The sequence below is a fragment of the Sus scrofa genome, chromosome X (genome assembly GCF_054392235.1).
Source record: "Sus scrofa isolate SSC_HxYL_T2T_F1_AM1 chromosome X, Sscrofa_HxYL_maternal_Yorkshire_Landrace_v2.0, whole genome shotgun sequence".
In the NCBI taxonomy this organism is placed as follows: domain Eukaryota; kingdom Metazoa; phylum Chordata; class Mammalia; order Artiodactyla; family Suidae; genus Sus; species Sus scrofa.
In genome coordinates this window covers 71,784,449-71,790,448 of record NC_139401.1, presented here as the reverse complement: position 1 = coordinate 71,790,448, position 6,000 = coordinate 71,784,449, and positions in this window count along the sequence as shown.

Below are 6,000 nucleotides of genomic sequence, written 5' to 3'. Positions count from 1 at the left end.
GGCCAGCAGCTGCAGCTCCGATTTGACTCCTAGCTTGGGAACCGCCATATGCCACTAGTGCAGCCCTAACAAGCAAAAAATAAATAAATAAATAAAAACAAAAATAAAGAGGCCCAGCTGCATGGATTTTTCAGGCAGAAACATCTGGGTCTTATGTCTCTGGTGAAAACAGAATGTAGCAGAATAGAAGGACTGGAGCTCACCTTCTCATAAAAATAAAAATAAAGAAAAAAAAAAAGGGAGTTCCCAATGTGGTTCAGCAGTAACTAACCTGAGTAATATCCATCAGGACTCGGGTTTGATTCCTGGCCTCGCTCGGTGAGTTAAGGATCTGGCATTGCCATGAGCTGCGGTGTAGGTAGCAGACACAGGTCAGATCCTGCATGGCTGTGGCTGTGGCTGTGGCTGTGGCTGTGGCTGTGGTGTAGGCCGGCAGCTACAGCTCTGATTGGACCCCTAGCCTGGGAACCTCCATATGCCCTGGGTCCTGCCCTAAAAATACAAAAAGACCAAAAAAAAAAAAAAAAGGAACTTCCTTTTTTATGTATAATTTTGATAACCACAGTTTTAAGTCCTTTATCATATGTGCATGATAAAAAGATATATATCGATTATTAAAAAATCCCCCCAAAACATAGAAAATCAGCAAACCAAATATTGGCTTTTTGATTAAGTTCCTTTTGGTATAGACTCTTCAAAAATATTGCATAATTTATTCAATGCCCACTGATTTATGAGAAGGAAACATTATTTGGTTGGTTTGGAGTTATAAGATTAACCTTGTTTGGTTTACTTTTTTTTTTTTTTTTTGTCTTTTTGTCTTTTTAGGGCTGCACCCACAGCATATGGAGGTTCCCAGACTAGGGCTTCAATTTGAACTGTTGCTGCCGGCCTATGCCACAGCCACAGCAACACCAGATCAGAGCTGAGTCTGCGACCTACACCACAGCTCATGGCAACACCGGATCCTTAACACACTAAGCAAGGCCAGGGATCGAACCCGCAACCTTGTGGTACCTAGTCAGATTTGTTTCCACTGCGCCATGGTGGGAACTCCTGGAGTACTTTTTATTGAGGTATAATTGACATAGTATTACGTCAGTTCCTTCCTTCCTTGCTTTCTTGCTTTTTGCTTTTTAGGGCCACACCTATGGCATACGGAAGTTCCAAGGCTAGGGATCGAATCAAAGCTACTGCTGCCAGCCTACACTACAGATACAGCAACGTGGGATCTGAGCCATGTCTTCGACCTCCACCACAGCTCTCGGCAACACCAGATTCCCCAACCCACTGAGCGAGGCCAGGGATCAAACCCACATCCTCATGGATACTAGTTGGATTCATTTCAGCTGCACCACAAGGGGAACTCCAGTATTATATCAGTTTCAAGTGTACAATATAATGATTCAATATTTGTGGATATCGCAAAATGATCACTGCAATAAATCTAGTTAATATCCATCAACATATATAGTTTCCCTTTTTTTTCAAGTGATGAGAACTTTTAAGATTTACCCTTAGTAGAGTTTCTACGGTGGCACAGCAGGTTAAAAACCCAACTAGTATCAGTAAGGATGCAGGTTTGCTCCCTGGCCTCTCGCAGTGGATTAAGGATCAGGCGTTGCTAGCTGGGGTGTCGGCTGGCGGTTGCAGCTCCAAATGGACCCCTATCCTGGGAACCTCCATAAGCCACAGATGTGGATGGACCTAAAAAAAAAATTTACCCTTAGCAAGTTTCAAATATGCAATTCAGTATTATTTACTATAGTCACCATGGTATACATTACATCCTCACAACTTATTTATTTTATAATTGGAAGTTTGTACCTAGTTTACTTTTTCTTTTTCTTTTTTTTTGTCTTTTGTCTTTTTAGGGCCGCACCTGCGGCATATGTAGGTTCCCAGGCTAGGGGTCTAATCGGAGCTGTAGCCACCCGCCTACACCACAGCCACAGCAATGCCAGATCTGAGCCGAGTCTGCGACCTGTAGGCAGACATGGCAACGCCAGATCCATAACCCACTGAGCAGGGGAAGGGATCAAACCTGCAACCTCATGATTCCTAGTCGGATTCGTTTCTGCTGTGCCACGACAGGAACTCCCCAGAGAATTCTTTGTATGTTATGGATATCAGTCCTTTATCAGATATGTTTTGCAACGATTTTCTCCCAGTCTGTGTCTAATCTTTTAATTCCCTTAGCAGTGTCTTTTGCAGAGCAGAAGTTTTTAGTTATAATAAAGTCCAAGTTACCACTTTTTTCTTTCATGGATCATGTTTATTGTCTTGTATCTAAGAAGTCATTGCTAAACCCATGGTCACCTAGATTTTCTTCTACTTTTTCTTATAGGAGCTTGAAAGTTTTGTGTTTTTATTTTATTATTTATTTTTTGCTTAAAAGCATTTAAGGGCTGTACCTGTGGCATATGGAAGTTCTCAGGCTGGGGTCAAATCTGAGCTCTAGCTGCTGTTCTACACCACCGCCACAGCAATGCAGGATCTGAGCCATGTCTTCTATCTACGCCACAGCTCATGACAATGCTGGATCCTTAACTCACTGAGCGAGGCCAGGGATTGAACCCACATCCTTATGGAGCCTAGTTGGGTTCATTAACCACTGAGCCACTAAGGGAACTCCTTTATGTTTTTAATGTAGATCTATGACCTATTTTGAGTTAATTTTTGTGAAATTTTTAAGGTCTGTGTCTACACTCATTTTTTTGCATGTAGATGTTCAACTCTGCTAGAACCATTTGTTGAAGACTGTCCTTTTCCCATTGAATTGCCCTTGGCCCTTTGCTTTGTCACACATCAGTTCACTCTATTTGTGTGGAATTACTTCTGGGCTCTCTGTTCTTCCACTGATGTATTTGTCCGTTCTTTCACAAACATCACACTGTTTTAATTTTATTTTATTATTATTTTTTCTCTTTTTTTTTTGTCTTTTCATCTTTTTCTAGGGCCGCACCCATGGCACATGGAGGTTCCCAGGCTAGAGGTCTAATTGGAGATGTTGCCTCCAGCCTACACCACAGCCACAGCAACGCCAGATCAGAGCCTCGTCTGTGACCTACACCACAGCTCAGGGCAATGCCGGATCCTTAACCCATGAGCAAGGCCAGGGATCAAATCCGAAACCTCATGATTCCTAGTCGGATTCGTTAACCACTGCGCCATGATGGGAACCCCACACTGTTTTAATTTTAAATTCACTAAGGACAAAAATAAAATAAAATAAAATAAAATAAAGGGGAGTTCCCGTCGTGGCGCAGTGGTTAGCGAATCTGACTAGGAATCATGAGGTTTTGGATTTGATCCCTGGCCTTGCTCATGGGTTAAGGATCCGGCATTGCCCTGAGCTGTGGTGTAGGTCACAGACGAGGCTCTGATCTGGCGTTGCTGTGGCTGTGGTGTAGGCTGGTGGCTACAGCTCCGATTCGACCCCTAGCCTGGGAACCTCCATGTGCCGCGGGAGCGGCCCTAGAAAAGGCAAAAAGACAAAAAAAAAAAAAATACAAAGAATATATGGTGAAGTATAGTGAGGTTTCTGCCTGCCTTGGTCTTCTTTTTCCCAGGTTACATTCTCTAGAGTATCACAATGTTTTGGTTTTTTTTTTTTTGCTTTTTAGAGCTGCACCCAAGGCATACGGAGGTTCTCAGGCTAGGAGTCGAATCAGAGCTACAGCTGCCAGCCTACACCAAAGCCACAGCAATGCAGCATCCAAGCCGCATGTGTGACCTACACCACAGCTCACGGCAATGCCAGATCCTTAACCCACTGAGCAAGGCTAGGGATCATACCCGAAATCTCATGGTTCCTAGTCAGATTCATTAACCACTGAGCCAGGATGGGAACTCCTATTTCATTTTTTATATATCTGTATTTATGCCAATACCATATTGTTTTGATTACTGTTGCTTTGTAGCATGTTTCAAGATTGAGTTGGCTATTCAAGGTCCCTTGACCTTCCATGTTAATTTTAGGATTTGTTTTCTTTTTCTTTTTCTTTTTCTTTTCTTTTCTCTCCTCTCTTCTCCTCCCCCTCCCCCTCCCCCTCCCCCTCCTCCTCTTCTTCTTTGGCTGCACCCACAGTATGTGGACTGATCCCTGCAACACAGCTGCAATCTGAACCATAGCATTGATGATCCTGGATCCTTAACCTGCTAGGCTATTAGGGAACTCCTAGGATTTTTTTTTCTAATTTTGCAAAGAATGCCATTGGGAGTTTAAAATGGATTCCATCAAATCTGTAGGTGACTTTGTCTAATACGGACATTTTAACAACATTAAATCTTCCAGTCCATGAGCATGGGGTGTCTTTCCATTCTTTTGTATTTTCTTTTCTTTTCTTTCTTTATTTTATTTTTTTGGCTTTTTAGGGCCAGACCCACAGCATTTGGGATTCCCAGGCTAGGGGTCTAATCAGAGCTGCAGCTGTCAGTCTATGCCACAGCCACAGCTACATCAGATCAGAGCCCCATCTGCAACCTACACCACAGCTCATGGCAATGCCAGATCCTTGGCCCACTGAGCGAGGCCAGGGGTCAAACCTGCATCCTCATGGATAATAGTCAGATTTGTTTCTGCTGAGCCACAACAGGAACTCCATTATTTTGTATTTTCTTTGATTTCTTTTAGCAATGTTTTATAGATTTCAGTGTGGAAGTTTTAGACCTCTGTTAAATTTATTCCTAAGTATTTTATCCTTTTTGATGCTGTAGTAAATGAGACGGTTTTCTTAATTTCTTTTTTAGATTGGTTACTTTTAGTGTATGGAAACAACGATTTTGAAAAATTTTTATATTATGGATTTTGTGATAATATGTTGTATGGACAGCTTAGTCTATTTAACCAGTCCCCTATTGAGGAACATCTATATTGTTTCTAAACATTTGATGTTAACAACAATGCTACAGTGAATGGTCTTGTGGACACGACATTTCACTTTTCACATGTGGAGTGTATCTATTAGATAAATTCCTAGAAGTTAAATTTCTGGATTAAAGGATATATGCATTCAAAAATTTCATAATGGAGCTTCCAATGTGGCACAGCTGAAACAAATCTGACTAGTATCCATGAGGATGTGGATTGGATTCCTGGCCTTGCTAAGTGGGTTGGAGATCTGGCTTTGCTGTGAGCTGTGGTGTAGGTTGCAGATGGGGCTCAGATCTGGCGTTGCTATGGTGTAGGCCAGCAGCTGTAGCTTTGATTCGACCCCTAAGCCTGGAAACAGTGGGTGTGACCTTAAAAAGCAAAAAGCAAAAAACAAACAAACAAAAAAACAACCAAAAAAACCCATAGATATTGCCAAAGCATTATGATTTTGACATAAAATAGAATTTGTGATGGTGTTTATTTAGACTTTTGAGAGTATCTGTTTTCTCATATAACTTGTTCTTTGTTGTTTTTTTTTTTTTCTTTTTTTGTCTTTTTAGGGCTGCACCCATGGCATACAGAAGTTCCCAAGCTAGGGGTTGATTTGGAGCTGTACCTGCAGGCCTATGCTACAGCCATGGAAATGCAGGATCAGAGCCAAGTCTGCAACTGGCACCGCAGCTCACAGCAATGCTGGATCCTTAACCCACTGAGTGAGGCCAGGTATTGAACCAGCATTCTCATGGATACTACTTGGGCTTGTTGCCACTGGGCCACAAAGGGAACACCTGTTGTCATTTCTTTACTTTTTAAAATTTTATTGAAGTATAGTTGTTTTAAAATGTTGTGTTAAATTTCTGCTGTATGGCAAAGTGATTCAGTTATAAATATGCATGTATCCATTCTTTTTCAGATTCTTTTCCCACATGGTCATCACAGAATATTGAATTTAGTTCCCTGTGCTATACAACAGGTCCTCATTGTTGTAACTTGATCTTTTAAAGGTAATTTACCTTGGGAGTTCCCATTGTTGCGCAGTGGAAACGAATCTGACTAGTATCCATGAGGATGCTGGTTCAATCCCCGGCCTCACTCAGTGGGTTAAGGATCCAGCGTTGCTGTGA